Below are 27,349 nucleotides of genomic sequence, written 5' to 3' on the forward strand. Positions count from 1 at the left end.
TCCAATCAGTTAAGGCCTTAAGAGGAAAACACTGAAGTTCCCCAAAGAAGAAGTAACTTGGTCTCCACACAGCCTTCAGACTCAATACTGCAATATCAACTCTTGCTAAATTTCCAACCTGATGGTTTTCCCTGGAGATTTTAGACTTTCCAGTCCTATCCCTACAATCATGTCAGTTAATTCCTTAACCCCACCCCCCTGTATCTCTCTCCTATGTCTGTAGATATAGATATATAGATATAGATTTAGATATACAAGTATTTGTTCTGTTTCAGAGAACTCTAATACAGATATTCTCCTATGTGTTCTTTTAAAAGTTAAGTTTTGTATTTCATAAGTAACTTTTTCACCATCTGGAATTGATTTTGTAGATATATTCTTAATTTAGTATTTCTTCAGTCAATTTTATGTGCTTTGGAAAGTAAGAAGAGATAAATATGTGTATTTACCAGCCCTCCTGGACTGTAAGTTTGTGTATTTTTTCAAAAGCATAAACATCTACTCCTTATTGTAGAAATTCTGATTCAGCAAGTCTAAGTTGGGGCCTAAGCATGTATACTTTCTTAATACAGGCAATTCTGAAGTTCTTTATAGAAGAAAATATAAATGAATACTTTTATAACCTATATATAGGGAACATCTGAGAATGATATTAAAGACAAAATCCATTAAGAAAAAAGCTTGAGATATTTGACCATATTCAATATTTTAAACTATGTAAAACTATCAGTTATGCGATGAATAAGGTGTGAAGACCTAATGTCTAACATAGTGACTATAATTGAAAATACTGTATTATATAATTCAAATTTGCTGAGAATTGAAATTGTGCTCTCAAGAAAATGAAAACAAAGGTAACTATGAGAGGTGATGAACATGTTAACTAATTTGATGATGAGAATCATTTCACATTGTATATGTATATCAAATCATCACTTTGTACATTTTACATATATGAGAAATTTTTGTCAGTTCAACCTCAATCAAGCTGAAATATTCGTATAGAAAAGTACATCTGGAGTGACGTCACGGAAATGGCGCCATGAGCAGCGCGTCCGACAGATCTCCCCAAAATCACAACAAATTTATCAACTAGAAACAGAAAAATTTATCCTCGGAGCATTCCGGAGTTCCACACAAACTGCAAGTAACAGCTCCACCAAGAACACAATAAAACCAAACTTAAACTGTGACAACAAAGGAAAAAAAGGGGGGAGAGGATGGAGATTAACAGTAGCAAAGGACGATGAAGTACAGAAATACTCATAAGATAGGGTACTACAATGAATATGGTAGGTACCCTTTTCATTACTTAATGGTAACCCCCCTTGAAAAAGCCACCACAAAAACACTTGACTTAAAAAAGGTAGCAACAGAGGAAAGAAGTATGGAACACAAACAAACAAAAACAAATGATAGAAAAACAAAAGAGAAGAATCAAACAAGATATAAAAATAACAGAAAGCAATTTATAAAATGGCAGTAGGGAACCCACAAGTGTCAATAATTACACTAAATGTAAATGGATTAAACTTACCAATAAAAAGACACAGAGTAGCAGAATGGATTAAAGAAGAAAATCCAACTATATGCTGCCTACAAGAAACACATCTAAGCAACAAGAATAAAAACAAATTCAAAGTGAAAGGCTGGAAAACAATACTCCAAGCAAACAACACCCCAACAAAAGCAGGTGTAGCAATACTCATATCTAATAATGCTGACTACAAGACAGAAAAAGTACTCAGAGACAAAAATGGTCATTTCATAATGATTAAGGGGAAGTTGAATCAAGAAGACATAACAATCCTTAATATATATGCACCAAACCAAGGAGCACCAAAATATATAGACAGCTACTTATTGACCTTAAAACAAAAACTAACAAAAATACAATCATACTTGGAGACCTCAATACACCGCTGACGGCTCTAGATCGGTCATCCAAACAGAGAATCAATAAAGATATAGGCCCTGGCCAGTTGGCTCAGCGGTAGAGCGTCAACCTAGCATGCGGAGGACCCGGGTTCGATTCCCGGCCAGGGCACACAGGAGAAGCGCCCATTTGCTTCTCCACCCCTCCGCCGCGCTTTCCTCTCTGTCTCTCTCTTCCCCTCCCGCAGCCAAGGCTCCATTGGAGCAAAGATGGCCCGGGCGCTGGGGATGGCTCTGTGGCCTCTGCCTCAGGTGCTAGAGTGGCTCTGGTCGCAACATGGCGATGCCCAGGATGGGCAGAGCATCGCCCCCTGGTGGGCAGAGCATCGCCCCTGGTGGGCGTGCTGGGTGGATCCCGGTCGGGTGCATGCGGGAGTCTGTCTGACTGTCTCTCCCTGTTTCCAGCTTCAGAAAAAAAAAAAAAAAAAGAAAAAAAAAAGGAAAAAAAAAATAAAGATATAGTGGCCTTAAACGAAATATTAGAACATCTGGATATGATAGACATCTACAGGACACTTCATCCCAAAGCAACAGAGTATACATTTTTCTCTAGTGTACATGGAACATTCTCAAGAATTGACCATATGTTGGGCCACAAAGACAATATCAGCAAATTTAGAAAAATTGAAATTGTACCAAGTATATTTTCTGATCATAAAGCCTTGAAACTAGAATTCAACTGCAAAAAAGAGGGGGGAAAACCCACAAAAATGTGGAAACTAAACAACATACTTCTAAAAAATGAATGGGTCAAAGAAGAAATAAGCGCAGAGATCAAAAGATATATACAGACAAATGAAAATGAAAATACGACATATCAGAATCTCTGGGATGCAGCAAAAGCAGTAATAAGAGGAAAGTTCATTTCACTTCAGGCCTATATGAACAAACAAGAGAGAGCCGAAGTAAACCACTTAACTTCGCACCTTAAGGAACTAGAAAAAGAAGAACAAAGACAACCCAAAACCAGCCGAAGAAAGGAGATAATAAAAATCAGAGCAGAAATAAATGAAATAGAGAACAGAAAAACTATAGAAAAAATCAATAAAACAAGGAGCTGGTTCTTTGAAAAGATCAACAAAATTGACAAACCTTTGGCAAGACTCACCAAGGAAAAAAGGCACAGGACTCAAATAAATAAAATCCAAAATGAAAGAGGAGAGATCACCACAGACATCATAGATATACAAAGAATTATTGTAGAATACTATGAAAAATTATATGCCACCAAATACAACAATCTAGAAGAAATGGATAAATTCCTAGAACAATACAACCTTCCTAGACTGAGTCATGAAGAAGTAGAAAGCCTAAACAGACCAATCAGCAGGGAGGAAATAGAAAAAACTATTAAAAAAACCTCCCAAAAATAAAAGTCCAGGCCCAGATGGTTATACTAGTGAATTCTATCAAACATTCAAAGAAGACTTGGTTCCTATTCTATTCAAAGTCTTCCAAAAAATTGAAGAAGAAGCAATACTTCCAAACACATTTTATGAGGCCAACATAACCCTCATACCAAAACCTGACAAGGATGGCACAAAGAAAGAAAACTACAGACCAATATCTCTAATGAATACAGATGCTAAAATACTAAACAAAATACTGGCAAACCGAATACAACAACATATTAAAAAAATAATACATCATGATCAAGTAGGATTCATCCCAGAATCTCAAGGATGGTTCAACATACGCAAAACGGTTAACGTAATACACCATATCAACAAAACAAAGAACAAAAACCACATGATCTCATCAATAGATGCAGAAAAGGCTTTTGATAAAATACAACACAATTTTATGTTTAAGACTCTCAACAAAATGGGTATAGAAGGAAAATATCTCAACATGATAAAGGCCATATATGATAAACCATCAGCCAACATCCTATTAAACGGCATAAAACTGAGGACTTTCTACCTTAAATCAGGAAAAAGACGGTTGTCCACTCTCTCCACTCTTATTTAACGTGGTGCTAGAAGTTCTGGCCAGAGCAATCAGACAAGACAAAGAAATAAAAGGCATCCATATCGGAAAAGAAGAAGTAAAGCTATCACTTTTTGCTGATGATATGATCCTATACATCGAAAACCCGAAGGACTCCACAAAAAGATTACTAGAAACAATAAACCAATACAGTAAGGTCACAGGATACAAAATTAACATACAAAAGTCCATAGCCTTTCTATATGCCAACAATGAAATATTAGAAAACGAACTCAAAAAAATAATCCCCTTCACGATTGCAACAACAACAAAAAAAAAATACCTAGGAATAAACATAACAAAGAATGTAAAGGACCTTTATAATGAAAACTATAAACCATTGTTAAGGGAAATCAAAAAAGATACAATAAGATGGAAAAATATTCCTTGTTCTTGGATAGGAAGAATAAATATAATCAAAATGGCCATATTACCCAAAGCAATATACAAATTTAATGCAATTCCCATCAAAATTCCTATGAGATTTTTTAAAGAAATGGAACAAATAATCATCAGATTTATATGGAACTATAAAAAACCCCGAATAGCCAAAACAATCCTAAGGAAAAAGAATGAAGCTGGGGGCATTACAATACCTAACTTCAAACTATATTATAGGGCCACGATAATCAAAACAGCATGGTATTGGCAGAAAAATAGACACTCAGACCAATGGAACAGAATAGAAAGCCCAGAAATAAAACCCACATATATATGGTCAAATAATCTTTGATAAAGGGGCCAACAACACACAATGGAGAAAAGAAAGCCTCTTCAACAAATGGTGTTGGGAAAACTGGAAAGCCACATGCAAAAGAATGAAACTCGACTACAGCCTGTCCCCATGTACTAAAATTAATTCAAAATGGATCAAAGACCTAAATATAAGACCTGAAACAATAAAGTACATAGAAGAAGACATAGATACTAAAATCATGGACCTGAGTTTTAAAGAACATTTTATGAACTTGACTCCAATGGCAAGAGAAGTGAAGGCAAAGATAAATGAATGGGACTACATCAGAATTAAAAGTTTTTGCTCAGCAAGAGAAACTGATATCAAAATAAACAGACAGCCAACTAAATGGGAAATGATATTTTCAAACAACAGCTCAGATAAGGGCCTAATACCCAAAATTTACAAAGAACTCATAAAACTCAACAACAAACAAACAAACAATCCAATAAAAAAATGGGAAGAGGATATGAACAGACACTTCTCCCAGGAAGAGATACAAATGGCCAACAGATATATGAAAAGATGCTCAGCTTCATTAGTTATTAGAGAAATGCAAATCAAAACTACAATGGGATACCACCTCACCCTTGTTAGATTAGCTATTATCAACAAGACGGGTAATAGCAAATGTTGGAGAGGCTGTGGAGAAAAACGAACCCTCATTCACTCTTGGTGGGACTGTAAAGTAGTACAACCATTATGGAGGAAAGTATGGTGGTTCCTCAAAAAACTGCAAATAGAACTACCTTATGACCCAGCAATCCCTCTACTGGGTATATACCCCAAAACCTCAGAAACATTGATACATGAAGACACATGTAGCCCCATGTTCATTGCAGCACTGTTTACAGTGGCCAAGACATGGAAACAACCAAAAAGCCCTTCAATAGAAGACTGGATAAAGAAGATGTGGCACATATACACTATGGAATACTACTCAGCCATGAGAAATGATGACATCAGATCATTTACAGCAAAATGGTGGGATCTTGATAACATTATACGGAGTGAAATAAGTAAATCAGAAAAAAAACAAGAACTACATGATTCCATACATTAGTGGAACATAAAAACGAGACTATGAGATATGGACAAGAGTGTGGTGGTTACCAGGGGTGGGGGGAGGGAGGGAGAGAGTTAGGGGGGAGGGGCACAGAGAACTAGATAGAGGGTGTCGGAGGACAATCTGACTTTGGGCGAGGGGTATGCAACATAATTTAATGACAAAATAACCTAGACATGTTTTCTTTGAATATATGTACCCTGATTTATTAATGTCATCCCATTACCATTAGTAAAAACTTATTAAAAAAAATGAAAAGTACATCTGTAAGATTGTTTTTTAAGTGAAAGGAGGGGAGACAAAGAGATAGACTCCACATGTGCCAAACCAGGATCCACCTGGCAACCCCTGTCTTGGGCTGATGCTTGAATCAACCGAGCTATCCTCAATGCCAGGGCTGTTGCTCGGACCAACTGAACTATCCTCAGCACTAGGGCTTGGTGTGCAAACCAGTCGAGCCACTGGCTCTGGGAGTGCAAGAAAGAGAGAAGGGGGAGAGAAAGGGGAAGAGAAGCAGATGGTCGCTTCTCATGTGTGCCCTGACTGGGGATCGAACCCAGGACATCCATACGCTGAGTCAAGGTTCTATCCACTGAACCAGCCAGCTGGGGCCCATAAAATTTTTAAACTCCTGTCCAGAAAACAACACTGCCAGAAAATTGAATATAGAAGGACCAACTAGGAAAAATGTAAAATACCTCTTACAAATTAATATCTAGATATAAAAAGATTTTAAAAGTTAATACTTCAGAAGAAAAAGAATAAATCAGAATGATTAAGAACCTGGGTTATAAGATATGACTGCCTGATCTGAATCCTAACACCAGCACTTAAAAAAATTCCTGGGGTGCACATTACTGAGTCGTTGCCTCTGTTTTCACATCTCTAAAATGGAAACAAAAATACAGTTGTCCCTCACCATATCATAGTTCACTTTTCATGGTCTCACTGTATTGAGGATTTTTAAATTGTATATATCTAATTTTGTATCATGGATTTTTCTCTATATTGAGGGATGTTGCAATATATAGGTATTTTTATATATTTATTATTTTAATTATTTTTGCAGCAAAATAAGTGTGTAAAAGGTTAATAACAGTGTGGGAGAGGTTTATAAGAGTGTGGGGAGGGTTTATAAAGCTGTAAAATATATATAAATAATAAAATAAATATAAGGTCACTAATTCGTGGATTTTTGCCTATCACAAGGGGTCTGGAAGATAACCCCCATGAAAAATGAGAAACCACTGTAATTCCATTAGATTATGGTGAATATTAAAATAGGTAATGCCTATTAAGAGCTTAGAATAGTAGCATATTGTAAGACATCAATAAATATTAGCTTTCTAATGAAAAGAGTAACATACCAAAAGAGATTCCAAGATGGCAAAGGAGTAGGCAGATATTCCAGTTGCCACTTCCCAGTACCAAACTGAAGTTATAAGTAAATTTAATAAAAATCATCTTGAAAAACAACTTTGGACTAAACAAAGAGGAGTCTATACCCAAGGATCACTGAGGAAGCCACACTGAGATGGTAGGAAGGGCGGAGACATGAAAAGGGCTACCCCGTTCCCAGGAGTGAGTGGGATTGAGGGTCCAGAGGGACTCTCACTGTGGGGAGGGTCTCCCTGAGAGGGGAGGGTCCTCAGCCCCAGGCCAGGCCCTCAACCTAGAGCTCCAGAGCCTAGAAGAGGTGCCCACACAGCATTTGGTGGTGAAAAGAGCCAAGGTTTCTGTCTGCAAGAAAGGGATGGGAGCTCTCAGAGATGCAAGTTCCATCTTAAAGGGCCAGCACAGAAAGTCTCATAGATAGCCACTTACCTGGGGCTCTGGCAGGGGAGGGCTGAGAGGATTAGAGTTGCATGAATAGATTGTGAAGTTCGTGACCCAGGGAGAGACACTGTGGGTGATGGCCACCAGAACCCCTGTGCGTCATTCTCCAGTACTGCAATCACCATCTTTCTTGGGTGGAGCATACCCTCCATGCAGTGTCAGCCTGGGGGAAAGCAACTGCCCCATCTTTGGGATTCTCTCTTTCCCCACCCTATGGAGACTGGGCTGGGCTAGGAAGTAGCAGCTTTGACCAGGAAACAGGAGGTATGACAGAGACCCAATTGTCTGACATTGAGGCAGGAGCTTTCCCCCTCAATTTCTTGAGAATATGACTGGTACTTCTGGCCCACTGGAGATTCAGTAGAAACTGTCCAGACTGAGGGCAGACCATATCTCTGGGTATCACAGACCATACACACTGGACATTTGGTGGCCACACCCTACCAAGATCTGTGAAAATATACAGGACAGATCGACACCTGGGGCCCTGGAGTGGGAGTCACACCCACCACCCTTCCTAATCCCTGAATTGCCCCAGTCTCTAGACTCTACCAGAGTTTTTTAAGGGACTGAGGCCAACAAGCAGCCAGTAGGCAGAGGCAGCAGGAGGCATTCTCAGGGAACCTCAGCCTTTTGCTGACTTGCCCTCAGGCCTGGTGCTGGTAAAAGCCTAGGTGTGCAGCTTGGTCCTTCCATGTGCAACTCGGTCCAGCAGAAGTAGCCACAACCTCTGGATTGCTTATAGCTCCAAAACGGTTGCTGAGGGCCAATCATAGAAAGTATCTTACACTGGTCTGAACCAGGTTCCTTTGTACAAGGCCCAGAACCAACACATCCAGTAGCCAGCTGCAAACAATGGAAAAGGTCAAATAAGCATTACAAGCAACATATGCAAAGGAAGAACTCATCAGGCACAAAGTTCAAGTGAGGTGAATTCCACATCCTGAGGTCAGCACCTGCACAGCAGTTTACACACATTGGACGACTTATATAGCCTCACAGTCAGCCAGCTCAAGTCCTGAATACCCTCCCTTGCTGGACTAGGTTCTGCAGAGGAAGAGAGAGAGGCTTAGAGCTCAGACATTCAAGTATGAGTTCCTTGGGACCTATTGTTAGAACCAGACGAGGGGCTTAGCCACCATCTGGGGGAAGGGTCATAATCAGCCCCAGTAGAAGACTCTCTTAATCTTCCTACCTGAGACCAGGGGCTTCTCAGCTAAAAGAACTTCTTCAGAGGAGACTGTCAGCCCACCCAATCTGACCTTGCTGCTCATCTCACTGGGGAGAAATGGAATTGGGAGTGTCTAGCAGTGGCTGAGGGATTAGGCTCTGTAGGAGGGTCCACTTTCCCCATACTGAGCTCCTGATCAAGAAACCTCCCAAGTAGTGAGCCCCACTAATGTTGTACTCCCAAACTCAAGTGCCCTAACCCACCAACCTTACAACCTGTAGAGGGGTTGATAGGGTGAGGATTGTCTAAGCCCACTCTACAGTCTTTCTACTGCAGACTCTGTGGGAAGTTGGAAGGAGAGGTGGAGCAGCCAAAAAGCAGAGGCAAATCTTAAGGGATTTGGGCCCTTTTACAGAGTTACTGCCAACTCTAACCAGGAGGAAACTGATCCTTATACACAGATTGACCCCTCCAATACACACTCAGGCACAGAAAACACAAACAGTGAACAAAGGGTAGTTACAGATAGGAAGCACACGATGGGTTACAAAAGACATCTGACAACCCACACCAAAACCTCACCCAACAGAACCCGAACCAACACAACCGGTAGTGGGTGGCAGACTGCACCAACACTAGACTCCACTAGCTATGCAAACGGCACACCTAAAAGGAGGAGTCTAGGAGGCACCAGACCCTGCTGAGCATAATTACGCCCCAGAGGACAGACACTGCACAGGTCTGATATGCATGATCAAGGTAGACCCTTAGAGCCAGCCAACCTGAAGGGTTAATTTCACCCACTAAAGGACCAACAGCATCCAAGGCTCACATCCAACAGGAGGGTAAATATGTTTCTCAAGAAACATTCCTAGAGCAAGGAGCTGAGGTTGCCTGGAGATTTGTACCACTGAGCTCATCCTCCTCACAAAGACACCACAACAAATTTGGGAGTCATAGCAGAGCTACCTAATACACAAGCAATACGGGAAGACAAAGAAATATGCCCTAATGAATCAAAAAGAGAAATTCTCAGAAAAATATTTAAATGATATGGTAGCAACCAAACTACCAGACACAGAGTTTAAAATAACGGTTATTAGGATGTTCAATGAGCTTAGAGCAACAACGTATGATCTAACTAAGAAATTAAACAAAGAAATAGTAAGCAATAAAAAGGACATTGAAACCATAAAATAGAAACCAGTCAGAAATGGCAAGTACAATATCTGAAATGAGGACTTCACCAGAAGGAATCAACAGCAACTTGGATGAAGAAGAGGATCAAATCACTGATTTAGAGGACAAGATAAATATAAGCACAGAGCAGCAAAAAGAAAAGTCCTAGACCGGATGGCTTCACAGGAGAATTTTACCAAACTTTCAAAGAGGAACTAACATCTATCCTTCTCAAGCTAGCCCAAAAAATTCTATAGGAGAAAAGACTTCCAAGCTTATTTTATGAGGAAAGAATTATCTTAACTCCAAAACGGGGTAAAGACACTCCAGAGAAAGAAAACTATAGGCCAGTAACCCTGATAAACATAGCTGTTATGTAAATCAATCTATTTCCAACAAAATATTAGCAAACTGGATTCATAAAAACATTAAAAAGATCATATTCAATGATCAAGTAGGATTTATTCCAGGGAGGTAATGCTGGTATAATATTTGCAAACCAATCAATTTGATTCATCGCATAAACAAAAAGAAGAATAAAAATCACATGATCACATCAATAGATGCAGAAAAAAGCATTTGCTTAAATCCAGCATCCATTTATGCTCAAAACTCTCAACCAAGTGAGAACACAAAAAACATACATCAACATAATAAAGGCTATATATGACAAAAATGACAAACAACATCACACTCAATGGGCTAAACTTAAACACAATTTCCTTAAGATCTAAAACAAGCCCTTTCATTACTCCTATTCAACATAAAACTAGAAGATGCTAGCCATAGCAATCAAACAAGAAAAAAAGAAAAGGCATCTAAATTGGAAAAGAAGAAGTAAAACTACCATTACTTGCTGACAACATGATACTGTACAGAGAAAACCCTAAAATCTCTGCCAAAAATTACTAGACATGATGAATGAATTTAGAAAAGTGGCAGAATATAAAATTAATGTTTTGAAATCAGTGGCATTTTTATACACCAATAATGAACTGTCAGAAAGAGAAATTAAAGAAACAATACAATGTACTATTGCAATGACAAAAAATAAAGTACCTAGGAGTAAATTTAACCAAGGAGGTAAAAGACTTATACTCAGAAAATTATAAGACATTGAAAAAAGAAATCAAGGAAACACAAACAAGTGAAAGCATATACTGTGTTTACAGATAGAAAGAATGAACATCATTAAAATGCCCAGACCACTCAAAGCAATCCATAGATTCAATGCAATTCTTATTAAAATGCCAGTGGCATATTTCACAGATCTAGAATTAATATTCCAAAAAATTTATACAGAACCAAACAAGAACCTGGATAGCCTCAGCAATCTTGAAAATGAAGAACAATGTGGGATGTCTCACACTTTCTGATATCAAGTTATACTACAAAGCCAGTGTAATCAAAACAGCTTGGTACAGGCTTAAGAACACACATACAGATCAATGGGACAAAACAAAAAACCCAGAAATGAACCCACGCCTTTATGATCAATTAATATTTGACAAAGGAGGCAAGAGTATACAATGGAATAAAGACAGTCTTTCTAAAAAATGGTGTTGCAAAAACTGGACAGATACATGCAAAAAAAACCAAAACAAAACAAACAAAAAAAAACCCCACCCGCTTACACCATTCACACACACACACACACACACACACACACACACAAAAAAAAAAAAAACAACAAAGTGGATAAAAGACTTAAATATAAGTTGTGAAACCATAAAAATCCTAGAGGAAAACATAAGCGGTCAGCTCTCAGATAACTCTCGAAGCAATATTTTAGCCAATATATCTCCTCAGGCAAGGGAAATAAAAGACAAAATAAAGAAATAGGACTATATCAAACTAAAAAGCAAAAGACACCATTAACAAAATAAAAAGAAAACCCAGACAATGGGAGAACATATTCACTAATATATCTGATAAAGGGTTAATAACCAAAATTTATAAAGAACTTCTAAAACTCAACACCAGGAACGTAAACAATCCAGTTAAAAAATGGGCACAGGCAACATCTATTATGAATCTACCTTTGCCACCCAGCTTAGTGTATCCCAAGGTTCTCTTTACCAAGCCACAGTCGCAGAGCTCCAGGGAAAAGCAACCTGGTCTCATCTCTCCAGGCAGAGGAGAACAGAAGCTCCATCTCCACACATGCTGCAGATGGCTTTTCCAGTCTACCTGAATCATTACCAGCTAGAAGCAGTGGTCATTGGGACTTGGACGTGAGCTGCAAAGTATAGAATTGTGACAACAATTCCAGTGCCATGCTGACTTTTCCTGGATGTGGACTTTTCCTGGACTCCTGCTCCTTGTGACAGCTCCTAACAGACTGAACTGGGGTTGGGTTGCATTTTTCAGGGATTTGGCATGGTGTTGGGGCCAACTTGAACTTGGTGAACATGTTAAGGACACTACTCTTTTATGGATTCTTGCTGTATTGGCCAAGAGTTTGCTTAAAGGCTTTAATCACTGTAAAAAAAATAGAAGACTGGATAAAGAAGATGTGGCACATATACACCATGGTATACTATTCAGCCATGGGAAGTATTGACATCGGATCACTTGCAACGAGATGGTGAGATCTTGATGGCATTATATGGAGTGGAATGAGTAGATCAGAAAAAAACAAGAACTGCAGGATTCCGTACATGGTGGGACATAGGAACGAGACTAGGAGACATGGACAGGAGTGTGGTGGCTACGGGGGAAGGGAGGGAGGGAGAGAGGGAGGGGGTGGGGGAGGGGCATGGAGAAAGCTAGATAGAGGGTGATGGAGGACGGTCTGACTTTGGGTGATGGGTATGCAACGGGATTGATTGACAAGATAGCCTGGACATGTTTTCTTTGAATATATGTACCCTGATTTATTGATGTCACCCCATTAAAATAAAAATTTATTTATAAAAAAAGTGGGCAAAGGAAGTGAATAGATACGTCTCCAAAGAAGACATACAGATGGCCAATAGACATATGAAAAGAATGTTCAATGTCACTAATCATTAGAGAAGTGCAAATTACAACCACAATGAGATACCACCTCACACCTGTCAGGATGGCTCTCATTAACAAATCAACATACAACAAGTGCTGGTGAGGGTGTGGAGAAAAGGGAATCTTCCCGCACTGCTGTTGGGAATGCAGACTTGTGCAGCCACTGTGGAAAACAGCATGGAGTTTCCTCAAAAAATTAAAAATGGAACTGCCTTTTGACCCAGCTATCACACTTTTAGGACTATATCCTAAGAATCCCAAAACACTAATTCAAAAGAAGATATGCACTCCTATGTTTATTGCAGCATTGTTTACAACAGTCAAGATCTGGAAACAGCCCAAGTGTCCATCAGTGGACAAATGGATAAAAAAGCAGTGGTACATATACACAATGGAATAATATGTGGTCGTGAAAAAGAAGGAAATCTTACCTTTTGCAATGGCATGGATGGACCTGGAGATTATTATGCTAAGTGAAATAAGCCAGGCAGAGAAAGACAAATATCATATGATCTCTCTTATGTGTGGAATCTAATGAACACAGTGAACTGAGGAATGGAACAGAGGCAGAGGTGGGGTCACAGGGACCAGAGGGACAGCTGTCAGAGGGAAGGGGAATGAAGGGATGGGATCAGAGAATGTGAAGGGATAAATGAAATTATATATGCATAACACATAGATGCAGATAACAGGACTGCAAATCACAGAGGGAAGGGGGAGGCAGTTGGAGAGAGGGGCAAAGGGGGTGTAATGCGGGCACGTTGTTTGAAGATGAGCATGTTATATTGAGTGGGACAATTGAATCCATGTTAACACAATAAATTTAAAAACTTAAAAAAATAGATTAAAAATGGAAAGAAAAGGCAATTGGGCAAAAGGTGGTTTATGATGATTTCCTAAGGTCCCTGGTTTGCTTTCTCTCCTATAATGAAAACTTTCTCCATTAAAAAATACTTTCCATTTCTGATGATTAGTGATGTTGAACATTTTTTCATATGCCTATTGGCTATCTATATTTTTATAGTAGCCAAGATCTGGAAACACCTCAAGTGTTCATCAGTGGATGAGTAGATAACAAAGCATTGGTACATATACACAATGGCATACTATGCAGCTATGAAAAAGAAGGAAATCTTACCTTTTGTGATGACATGGATGGACCTGGAGATTATTATGCTAAGTGAAATAAGTCAGGGTAGCTCTTCCCAGAGAAAAAGGGGGGTGGAGGTACAGGAAGAGGGGCTAAGGGTGTGAAATGGGGGTGGAAAGAGACTTGGCAAGGGTCATGGGGGGGCACGATGCAGTGGGTAAATGGTGTTACATTGAGTGGGACACTTGAAACCATGTCAACAAAATAAATTAAAATTATAAAATAGGCCCTGGCTTGTTTCTAGCATCATTATCTGGTCAAGAATAGGTGCCTTGACCAGAGAAGTGCAGGGTTTCGAACCGGCAACCTCAGCATTCCAGGTCAATGCTTTTTCCACTGCACCACCACAGGTCAGACTTCTGGCTGGTTTCTAAGTGGATAGAGCACCGGCCTGGCATGTGGACATTCCAGGTTCAATCGCTGGTCAGGACACACAGAAGAAGTGATCATCTGCTTGTCTTCCCCTCCCTCTCTGCCTTCTCTTTCTTCTCCTCTCAAGCAAATGGCTCAATTGGTTCAAGCATCAGCCCTGAGCACTGAGGATAGCTCAGTTGATTTGAGCGCCTGACCCAGACCAGGGCTGCCGGGTGGATCCCAGTTCAGGCTCATGCAGGAGTCTGTTTATCTCCCCTCCTCTATCTCCTTCCTCTCATTTAAAAAAATGTAAAAATAATTTTTAAAATAAAAGAATAAAATACCAAAGAAAAATGGGCAAAGGACATAAATGGGCAATTCATTAAAAGCAACAATAAAAACCCAGTACAAATGGTGATGAAGCATAAAAAAGTGTCCTTACTTGTGATTAGAAAAATATAAAATAAAAGATGGTATTATTGTCTTGTTATCATGGAAACAACATTGTCAGAGTGGCAAAGATTAAAAAGATAGACATTTCTAATTGGAGAGGGTGATAGGAAGCATTCCCACACAGTTCTCTGTGGCTAATACTTAGTTATGGTTGTAAAAGTAAACAACAGTTATCCCACCCACCTCTGAATGCCACCCACTATTCCAGCTTTTTGGCCTTCTCCCCTGGGATCAAACCTCTGTAGCCAGCAATAGAATGGTTGCCCTCAGGATGCTGCTCTATGCTAAGGTCCATATCCATTCTGCGGTTGAGTATTTTAAATATCTCTGGATACAGTATTCCTGTAGAATATTCTTACAATATGTCAGACCTGAAAATATATACACCAAGGAACTAATGAGAAAAAGGTATAAAAGTCTACATAATCAGAAGGTTATTGCAAAATTAGAAACAACCTAAAAGTCCCGCAAGAGACTTTGGTTAAATTTGTCTTGGTAAATCCATACAATGTAATATTATGCACATCTTAGAATGCAGACATTAAAATGCCCTCGGTATGTAATTAAAAGTTATAAAAGCTCAGAATCAACATTTCTTTTGAGTATGTTTTTATGTCATGTATTATATATATATATATATATATATATATATATATATATATATATATATATATGGTAAACTGAAAAAAAAGAAAAAGAAATAGCCACAAATTATTTTCTATCTCTGTATGCTTGTAACTTTGGAATGCAACTTTGGCTCTCCTGAGATCAAAAGGTGAACTCTGTCTATTGATATGTTGAATCTGTGCTTATCCATGTAACTTGTTTCGCCGACGTGTTACTGGCAGAAGCCTGGAAAATGCTTGGACTTTGGTTGGTACTTTGCTTCTTGTTGCACTTGAAGCCCTGAGACCACCATGTGAATAGGTGAACAGCCTATTATCCAGCAGGTAAATAGCCTGCTAGAGTGGCCACAAAGAGGAAAACTGAGGTAGCTTGGCCTACAGCCTACCAGCCACCAGCTGTAAGTGAGACCATGCTTGACCATCCAGCCCAACCAAGCCTCCAGAATAGTGCAGAGGGATACTGAGCGGAACCAGCCAACTCACAGAATTATAAAGTAATCATTGGTTATTGTTTCAACCCACTAAGTTCTGGATGGTATGATATATAATCTCAGGTAGTAGAATTTGGTTACTTTAAAAGTTCAAAAGCAATTTTTTGTAACTCTACATTTTCTAAACTTTTACAAAGAACACACATTACTTTTTAAATCAGAAAAAAATGCTTTTTCTATTTACAAAATTTAAAATACTTTTTCAAGCTTTTAAATTAAAAATGAAAACCTCTACCTAATTTAAGCTGATTAATAGAATAATAATTGCAATAGTTAATATTTAAGTAGCCAGGCATTATATGCTTTACATAATTATCTTAATTTCTATAATAACTCAATTGCAAAGTATAATATTATCGTATCCTTTTTCCAGTTGAAGAAATTGAGACCCAGAGAAGTTTATTAACTTTTCCAAGTTCACACAGCTAGTAAAATGATAGATGTGTGGTGGATTCCATGCAGTCTGTTTCCTGAGTCTGTGCCTTTAACTAGCAGAAGACAGAGACAAAACCATATGTAACTGTGAAAGGCCATTTCTCAAAGATGTAGTACCTGAAAGATGTAGTATCTTTACAGCTGTAAGATATCCAGGATGCTCCCTGGTCTCTCTTGGGTTTCCGAACTTCATATGATTTCATCAATAAAATGCTGGGGTGTGTGTGGTGAAGATACACTAGGGCTCAAATTTTTCCATTTTGCTGCTTGTTAGCAACTCTCTTATCAGGATTTGTTGAGGGAGGTGGAAAGTGTTAAACCTCTAACTAAAAACAGGTTTGTCAATTGACAAGGTTCTTGTAACTTATGCTTTCTGTTTCTACCAAGACAGCCAACTAGAGAGAGCTATTTATAAGGTTGTTTATCCCACATTCTATTGTGCAAGAGACATTTTTTATGCCACACTTCCAGCACAGTTCTGCACACACTACAAACAGTGAATAAATGCTCAACAAAAGCATATCTATGATACTCAGACCCACCAAGTTCTCAAAGGGAGGTGGCGTGGCTTAGTAGTTAATAGCAGCACTTTAGAGTCAGATTAGACCTGGGTTCAAATCCTAGTGCCACCATGTACAAGTCGTGGGTCCTTGGGAAAGTTAATTAATTTCTTGAAGTCATTGGTTGTTCCTGTGTCAAATAGAAATAAGAGGGTGTTGTGAAGATCAAATAATAGGCTTCTTGTCAAGAACTTGGTAAGAGCTGCTATTCTCTACCATTATTATCATTATCATCTCAACTTATCAATAAAAGGTTTAGAAACTATAACTTCATCAAATTTTAAATTATCTATAGATTTTAATGATGTCCAAAACAAATGAATCTTACCATGATTCAGATCTAGAACTGAGAGACTCAAATTCTTGGTAAAAATCCTTTCTTGTGGTCTTAATAGTATAAAATCAGGCCCTGCCCAGATAGCTCGGTTGGTAAGAGCATTGCCCCAAGGTACAGAGGTCGCCGGTTTGTTCCCCAGTCAGGGCACGTACAGGAACAGATTGACAATAATGACTCTCTCTTGCTCTCTCCCTCACTCTCTCTAAAATCAACAAAATAAATATTAAAAAAATAAAATCAGTACAAGAAGGTAGCCTTAGGTGGTCATATGGAATCGAAATTGCTAGCACACATGGAGTCACTTAATGATCCTTGGCTTGCCATTTCCCAAGAGTAATTATCTCCAAGTACTGTTATAACTTGGAGATGTGAGTCCCTTTCCAACTCAGCATGGTCACAGCCCTAGACAGTCTGCCAATGGCTGAAGACAACAAAAAGCAGGTCTGGGCCTGTTCTGCCTTTTCATTATTGTCTCCCACAGCCATAATTACCCATATGACAGGCTTCTTCTCTTCCAGCAGACAGGGTTAATATGTCCAGTCTTGGATAATAATTTGAAGTCTGCAACAGTTAAACTGTAAACAAGACACAGTCATATTGGAGGGAAAAACAACAAACAGATTTTGGTAAAAAAAAAAAAAGTGAAACTAAGGGAAAGTCATAGTTTTTACATCTAAAAAGATGCAAACTAAAGTTAATCCCTATCTGCTAGAATCCCTTTGGTTTTTTTGTTTTGTTTAGTTTTGTTAGGTTATAATTAAATCTCTCCTTGAGTAATTATCTTGCATACTTTCCTTAGGGGAAACTGTTCACATTTCATCATATCAATATCTTTGAAATAAAGCAGATTTCTCTGTTATTCAACCTTTCTTATTTTGACCATTCCTTCAAAGACTATTGAACAGGTTTGTTTTTAAAAATCAGCTCTGTAGTAAATTTGACTGGTATCAGAAGTACCGTAAGTCAGTGCAGTTTTATAGATAGTTTGGTAATAAGTGGCTATGATGCCAGAGGTACCTTTGGCAGATTGATGCAGTAATGACTACCAATTTGCTCAAGTCTGCCTGTATCCATATCCTTGGGTAGTCTCCTTATACACTGACTCTAGACTTCGCCATGCGATTTGTTGACCAATAGGATAATAATAAATGTGATGCAAGCAAAGATTTGAAACACACTCGCACATTGGAACTATTCCTCTCTCGCTCTTCTTAGGACTCTTGTTATAGCTGTCATATGAACAAGCCCATCAAGGGCTGCCTGATGGATGATGAGAGAAATTCCTGGTTGGAACTCATATAGCTGTCTTAGCTAACAGCCAGCCAATATCCTAGATGAACTAGCAGCTTCCCACAAACACATGAGTGACACCCAATTGAGACCAGCAGAAGGCTCATCCATCTGAGCCCAGTCCAAATTTCCAGAACACAGAATAGTGGTTGTTGTTTTAAGCCACTAAGTTTTGGGTGGTTTGTTATACAGTGAAAGCTAAATGACATGGTGTCCCAATTACAGCAGAGTTGTCACATGAGCATTGGAGCAGATGTCCATCAGAATGATTTTGCTTATAAACTATTGTAATTGATGTTGACATAAAACAATAAGATGTGAGCAAATCTGGGGTGGTCCATCTGTCCACAGACACACAGTTATCAACATGGTGACTATGAAAACTGGAATAAACATAGCCAGAGAGCATGGGAATGGGTATGCTGATCCCTCACTATTCAATGTTTGGATCAATTGGGTAGATACTTGAAATCATGAGGATTTTAAGCATAGTCAGTGCCACATAAAACTTCATTTGTTTGTACCTTTGCATTTCATGCTTTCCATAAAACTCCTAAGCCCTTAGTTGAACCATATCAATTGTCTTGTAAAACTGGGACTTGCTTTATAATGTTTTTCCCATCTATTTTTCCTAAGTGTATGCTCTATAAGACATCCCTTAGGAAAAGTGTTCTGTGGTAACATAAATAATTGCATGCTCTTGACCTCTCTTGGAATTTCACAATGTACCTTGGCACATTAAAGACCTGTTCATCTTCATTTATTCCAGTGCTCAAATATATTTGACCATGGGACCCTTTTCATAAGTAACATATATTAAAATCTCAATAACTAGTGTTTCTCAGAAAACACTTTGAGAAAGTTTTTTTTTAACTTTCTTATACTAAAATACAGCACACATATGGAAAAGCACATGCAGCACAAACATGCAGCATAATGAATTATTTCAGACCAAACATTCTTGTAACTACCCCCCTGGTCAAGAAATAGAGTACTTCGAACCCTTCACTAGACTCCTGTGTACTCCTGGCCCGTTACAAATTCCTTCCTCCTCCCTAGAACTAACCATTTCCCTGACTTTATGGTAATAACTCCCTTGCAATGTTTCATTGTTTTGCCACCTAAGTATGCATATCTAAACTATAGATGTGTTTTGTCTGTTTTTGAAAGCTATATAAACGGAATTATTTAGTGTGTATTGGAAGGGCCATAGGGTGTAAGTATCTTCAACTTCCACAGATAATGTTAAACTCTTTCCCAAATTGAGAGTACCAATCAACACTCATACTAACAGCGTATGAGTATTCTATTGTAGTTGCTTTACGCCATAGGTTATACTTGGTAATGTTAAATGTTTTCATTTCTGCCAATCTATTCAGTGTATAGTAGAGATCTGAATTTGCATTTCTCTGATTAGTAGTGACATTGAGCACATTTTATTATGTTTATTGATCACTTGAATATACTCTTTTGTGCAGCTCATGTTCAAGCCTTTTGTTCATTTCTCTATCGAGTTTCTATTTCTTTCATAATTTATAGGAGTTTTTTATTCTAAATAAAAGTCCTTTGTTAGGTATAGGAGTTGCAATAGCTTCTCTCACTCTAAAGTTTGTTTTAAGTTCGTTGTTTAAATGTAATTAAATCTATCAATTGTTTTCCCTTTATGCTTCTGTCTAGTGTGTCTCCTTTAATAATCACAGTTGTCTCCATATCTGGGGAGCTGGACTTTGAAAGGTCAAGTATTTGGTTGTTGTAGTTGTGAAAACTAAAAACTAAAGGCTCAAGACTAGTGGATTGGTTGAAGACAGAGGAAGAACAAGAGGGATTAACAGGAAAGTGACAAGGGCCCTGCGGCCAGATGGAGGGTATGATTAAAAGTGAATTAAATGTCTTCATCCAGCTTCTTGTGCATGGAAAGGAAGTTGGGAGTATCATCAGAAGGAAAAGAGGAGGCCCTGGCCGGTTGGCTCAGCGGTAGAGCGTCGGCCTAGCGTGCGGAGGACCCGGGTTCGATTCCCAGCCAGGGCACATAGGAGAGGCGCCCGTTTGCTTCTCCACCCCTCCGCCGCGATCTCCTCTCTGTCTCTCTCTTCCCCTCCCGCAGCCAAGGCTCCATTGGAGCAAAGATGGCCCGGGCGCTGGGGATGGCTCTGTGGCCTCTGCCTCAGGCACTAGAGTGGCTCTGGTAGCAATATGGCGACGCCCAGGATGGGCAGAGCATCGCCCCCTGGTGGGCAGAGCACCGCCCCTGGTGGGCGTGCCGGGTGGATCCCGGTCGGGCGCATGCGGGAGTCTGTCTGACTGTCTCTCCCTGTTTCCAGCTTCAGAAAAATGAAAAAAAAAAAAAAAAAAAAAAAGAAGGAAAAGAGGATCAGTTAAGATGCTGTGAGGGATAGAGGTGCATGTACTAACATCTCAGAAGAGAACTGTGATGAGAATTACCACTTTGGTTAGACCCACTAGCACCATCTTTAAAGCCTCTGCTATGGATTACAGTGGTACCTTTAGATACGAACAGACTAACATATGATTTCTTTTTTTAAGATACGAGCTGCGACTCGGTCCGTATTTTTGTTCGAGATCCCAGCGAAATTCCGAAATATGAGTTGTGATTCAGGAAGCTGCTGCTAGTTGGTGCTTTGGCACACAGGTCCAGTATCAGCAGTTTGATATACAAGTTGACTGACTTACGAGCTCGGTTACAGAATGAATTAAATTTGTATCTCAAGGTACCGCTGTATTGACAAACTAGAAGAGAACATAGCACAATAGTACAGCTGCCAGTAGATCCTGGTCACCCCTGAGCCTGGTTGTCCCTGCTATCAGTGTGGCTCTCTCATTGGGAAAGGTGGTTTTGACATCAAGGACATCTGACAAGAGAGTACCAAGGATATTTGGCTCAGGTCCAGGCAATAGGGCTTAAACTTCCCAACTCAACTAAGCAGGCCATTACAACTGCTGGCATGTGAAATCCATCACTGAGTGTGTCAAACATACCACTCTGGTCATGTTGGAGTTACCTTGACCCTGAAGGCCATCCAGCTGTCTGGCCATCTGTGCAGGTATTCAAGACAGGTACAGAATAGGAAGCAATGTGTGAGGTTTCCCCACATCGCCCCATACATGTGCCTCATACTGACCTGAAGTAACTTCTTCTGGAGGCCTATACTATTCAAGGACATTATGCCATTTCACCACCACAGTTAACCAAGCTGCCCCAAGCTGTGGACAATGAAAAGATCTTATTTTTCTATAATGCATTACAACCCTGGATTCAATGATGTTCAATCCACTCTCCAGAAGTAAAAGTCCATTGGGCAAGTTTGGATGCATTTACTAAGACTATTTATGAACTCACCATCCCAAGCACTTTCAATTGGCTGTATAATAAGGCATTAGGGTGTCTAAATGAGTAAGATCTACCAGCTATCTGGGACACAGATAAAAACTGCAATCCCAGTAGGAAGGATCTAGTAATAAGCAGGTTACCATCATTGCATCTGCTGCCAGCATTAGCCAGTTCAATATCTGTCAGGCTTTCCTCAGAGACAAGTGGCATTGGAAGCAGCTAAAAAAAAATGCCAATTTATCTATAATCCTTGTTGACTGTTCACCATCTTCTATCCATCTGTGTAGTTTCTGAATATTCAGCAATTCCAGGTTTGTATGTGTGACAGAGACAGAGAGAGAGGCAGAGGGAGGGACAGATAGGGACTGACAGACAGGAAGGGAGAGAGATGAGAAGCATCAATTCTTCATTGAGGCACCTCAGTTGTTCATTGATTGCTTTCTCATATGCACCTTGGCCGGGGGACTATAGCAGAACAAGTGACCACTTGCTCAAGTCAGTGACCTTGGGCTCAAGCCAGCAACCTTGGTCTTCAAGCCAGTGACCTTTGGGCTCAAGCCAGCGACCCCGTGCTCAAGCTGGTGACCTCAGCGTTTCAAGCCTGGGTCTTCTGCATCCTAGTCCAATGTTCTATTCACTGCGCCACTGCCTGGTCAGGCTTTTTTTGTTTCTTTACACATTATAATTCACTTGATGATTTAAAAATTATTTTAATTATTTTCTTCATTCAGCTATTAGAGCTGAGTTCCATATTTGGTTTTATAAGCTTCTCCCAGTTCTGTTTTATTTTGGGTCATTTTGTTGCTTATAATTTTTTTGTTTGTCATAGAACTATAAAGGTGGAATACTAATACAATTCAGTTTAGTTTTAGAATATCAGAAAATTTTCAAAAAATAATTAACAAATGGACTGGATTTTTTTTTTAGCCAAATAATGTTTTCCTTGTTTATTTTTACCACTGTCTTGCAATCACATGAAGCTTGGAATCTTGATACAGTCTTGTTCTGGTTATCTATTTGCTTTATTCTCTCAAGGCAAAAGCTACAAGGACAAGAACATTACATTCTGTTGGTAATGACTGTGGAGCAACTCATTAGAGGAGCAACCCATTAGAGGTCAACAAACTAATATTTATTGGTTTGCTACTATATGCAAAGCTCTACTGATTTGTTGACATACATTATGTAGTTAGTTCTTTTAACAGTTCTGGAAGGAGCTATTATAATTCCTCTTTTATATGTGGGGAAACTGAGGTTTACTTAGGAAAAATAACTTGAGCAAAGTCATACAAGTCAAATAGCCAGTGAATGGCAAAAGCAGAATTTCAACTCAAGAGCAAACCTAACTTCAAGTTCATGGCTTTCCCAGCATAACATGCTGCCATCCGGTAAGAGCTAGGGACTCGGCAAAGTTGTTCCATGACAGGGAATTAGAAAATATTGCCTTAGCTGCATGATAACTGGTGAAGAAAAATTCTCATATTCACTTTCTGTCTTGGTGTGGGTTACCATAGAAGCAGAACCTAAGAGAGGGATTTGAGTGCAAGTAGTTTCTTTGGGTGGTGATTCTAGGAAATGCCAGTAGAGAAATTGAGACAGAAATGGAAGGCAGCCAATAAAGGGAACTTTATCAAACACTGAGTGGGGGGTTGTCACTGGAGCTCAGTCCTGCTGGAGAACTCCAGAGCCTGCTGTTGTCCCACACCTCAGAGTTACCCTACCCCATCACTGCTCCAAAGGAGGGGTGAGGCAGCTGGATATTTATCCACCAACCCACGGCCATCATTAGAAGAGGGCAGCCAGGTCAGGATTAGTTTCCAGCATTATGGGTTTGCCCTGACGGCAGGCCCAGATGCTCCGAGGGCTAGAAAATGCAGTGCAGGTGTTTGCAGGAAAGAGCCTTTGGCTCAAAGTAGATACAAAGGGATATGACAGAAAACCAATACTGTCTGCTACACCCTCTACTAATAAAAACCAATGAAAAACAAAAATGAACATGAGCTCTGGTAAAGGATAGAAGGCTGAAGGCTATAGAAAAGCTTAAAATCCTTCCAAAAGGCTGTGCAATGTAATACGCCTGAGACATTCACACTGGCACCTTCAAATCTAATTTGCCACACTAAGGAAGTGACATCCACCAGACTACGGTTTAATAATTTAGCTATTATTCAAGAATGATCCTATTATCAGTTCATTCATTTTCTCCAGGGCAGTTCAGTCACTGAAATTCACCCACTGTGTCTGTGACTATTAGTGATATTCTGGGAAGTATCATTTATAAGTGTGTACAAAAAAAAGTTTGACAAAAATTTCACATGCAACCTGATACTAAAGATGTGATTTCCAAATCTGATTGGGGAATGGACTGGCTAGTTTCAGTCTATTATAACTGAAGTTTTTCATCTTACTTTCCCATTCACAAGATGGGGGGCAGGGTGGATAATGGAGGCTGTATTTAGAGATTTTAAATACTGACTAAATAAAGGGCTTTTTAATGCTAATTAACTATTTAATCCCTTTCAGAGACTGGCACTATCAAAAGCTTTAAAAATGGAAGACAGTATAATCAATGGAGAAGGAGGGAGGAGTTAACTTTTTAATAAAGCTACAGGTGAATTTTAAACATTGTTTTAAATTTCTCCTTTAATCGGATTTATTGGGGTGACACTGGTTAACATAACTATACAAGTTTCAGGTGCCCAGTTCGACAACACGCCTCTGTGCATTGTCTTGTGTGCTCACCCCTGAAGTGAAGTCTTTGTCCATCGCCATACCCTCCACCACACTGCCATCCATCACCATGCTGTTTGTCTCTGTCCACGAGGTTTTTGTTTCTCTCTTTTGTCCTTTTCTGCTCAATCTTTCCACCCCCTCACCCAAACCCTGCCACAGCTGTCAACCTGCTCTCAATCTATGAGTCTGTCTCTAATTTGCTTGTTCATTTTATCCATTAGATTCTAACATATGAGTAAAATCATATACTACTTGTATTACTCTGACTGGCTTATTTCACTTTGCATATAATGCTCTTCAGGTCCATCCATGCTGTCGTAAAAGGTAAGTATTATTTCTCTTTTATGGCCATGTAGTATTCCATTGTGTAAATGTACCACTGCTTTTTTATCACTCATTTGCTAATGAGCACTTGGACTGCTTCCAAATCTTGCCTACTGAAAAGAACACTGAAATGAACACAGAGGTGCATATCTTTTTTAGAGTTACTATTTGGGGTACATGGATAAATCCCAAAGTGAAATTGCTGGGTCATAAGGCAATTCCATTTTTAATATTTTGAGGACCCTCCATACTATTTTCCACAGTGGATACACCAATATGCATCCCAGTAACAGTGCACAACGGTTCCCTTTACTCACCCTCACCAACACTTGCTTGTGGATTTGTTGATGAGCGCCATTCTGACAGGTGTGAGGTGTTTCTCATTGTGGTTTTAATTTAACAATACTGATGATTAACAATACTGAGCATCTTTTGATATGTCTATTGGCCATCTGTATGTCCTCTTTGGAAAAGTGTCTGTTTAGGTCCTTTGCCCATTTTATAATTGGATTGTTTGTTTTTATGATGCTCAGTTTTATAAGTTCTTTATAAATTTTGGATATGAAGCCTTTATCATGTATCAGTGAATACATTCCCCCATTCATTGAATTATCCTTTTATTTTGTTGATGGTTTCCTTTTCTGTGCAAAAACATTTTAGTTTGATGCAGTCCCATTTGTTAATTTTTTTTTTCTTTTGTTTCCCTTGACCGAGGAGATATATCAGGAAAAACATTGCTACAAGAAATGTCTGAGATTTTACTGCCTATGTTTTCTTTTAGGATTGGTATGGTTTTGAGGCCTACATTTAAGTCTTTAACTCATTTTGAGCTCATTCTTGTGTATGGTGTAGAAAGACGGTCTATTTTCTTTTTTTGGCACTTATTTGTCCAATTTTCCCAATAGTATTTATTGAATAGACTGATTTTACCCCAATGGATGTTTTTGCCTCCTTTGTCAAATATTAATTGACCATATAGTGTGGGTTGATTTCTAGGCTTTCTATTCTGTTCCATTGATCTATATATCTGTTTTGTTTTGTTTTGTTTTTAAGTGAGAGGAGGGGACATAGTGGGACAGATTTCCGCATGCATCCTGACTGAGATCCACCCAGCAAGCCCCATTTGGGGCCATTGTTCAATCAACTGAGCTGTCCTCAGTGCTCAGGGCCAACACTTGAACCAATTGAGCCACTGGTTGCAGGAAAGGAAGAGGGATTGAAGAGGGAGGGCGGGAAAGAAGCAGATGGTTGCTTCTCTTGTGTGCTTTGACTGGGAATCAAACCTGGGATATTCATACACCAGGCCAACACTCTATCCACTGAGCCAACAGGCCAGGGTCTATATGTCTGTTTTTATGCCAGTACCATACTGTTTTGTTTACTATAGCTTTGTAATATAGTTTGGTACCAAGTTGCATGATCCCTCTAATTTTGTTCTCAAGACTGCTGTAGTTATTCAAGGTCTTATGTGGTTCCATATAAACTTTTGGAATATTTGTTCTAGTTCTGTAAAATACATCATTGGTGTCTAAATAGTAATTGCATTGAATCCATAGATTGCTTTGGGTAGTATGGACATTTTAATGATATAAATTCTTCCTATCCACAAAAACAGTATATGCTTCCATTTATTTGTATCTTTTTCAGTATGTTACATGATTTTGGGTTATTGTGTTCTCATTTTCACATGTTTCAAGGTATCTTTTGGTTTATTTCTTGATTTCATTGTTAACCCATTCATGGTTTAGTAATATGTTATTTAGCTTCCATGTCTTTGTGTGTTTTTCAGAGTTTTTTTCTTGAGATTGATTTCTAGTATCATAACATTATGGTCACAGAAGATGATTGATATAATTTCAATTTTTTAAATTTATTGAGACTTGTTTTGTGTCCTAATATGTGGTCTATCCTAGAAAATATTCCATGTGCACTTGAAAAGAATGTATATTCTGCTGCTTTGGGGTGAAATGCTCTGAAGAGATCAATTAAATCCAGCTGATTTTATGTGTCATTTAAGGGTTCCATTTCTTTCTTGATTTTCTGTCTGGAAGATCTATCCATTGATGTCAATGGGGTGTTAAAACCTACCATGACTGTATTACTGTCATTCTCTCCCTTTATGTGTATCAAGATTTGCTTTACATATTTAGGTGCTTCTACATTGGATGTGTAAATGTGTTTATCTCCTGTTGTTGGACTGCTCCCTTTATCATTATGTAGTGTCCTTTTTTGTCTCTTACTGTAGCCTTTGTTTTAAAGTCTATTTTGTGAAATATAAATATCAATACCCAGCTTTTTTAAAAATTTCCATTAACATGAAATATTTTTTGCC

General features: G+C 39.0%; 1 pseudogene; it reads left to right on the top strand.

Annotated features, from left to right (window-relative positions):
* LOC136317866 (poly(rC)-binding protein 2-like) overlaps window positions 1-22,183 on the top strand; it is a 60,926-nt pseudogene extending 38,743 nt beyond the window's left edge.
* Window positions 22,184-27,349: the final 5,166 nt, after the last annotated feature.

The sequence above is a fragment of the Saccopteryx bilineata genome, chromosome X (assembly GCF_036850765.1).
Source record: "Saccopteryx bilineata isolate mSacBil1 chromosome X, mSacBil1_pri_phased_curated, whole genome shotgun sequence".
In the NCBI taxonomy this organism is placed as follows: domain Eukaryota; kingdom Metazoa; phylum Chordata; class Mammalia; order Chiroptera; family Emballonuridae; genus Saccopteryx; species Saccopteryx bilineata.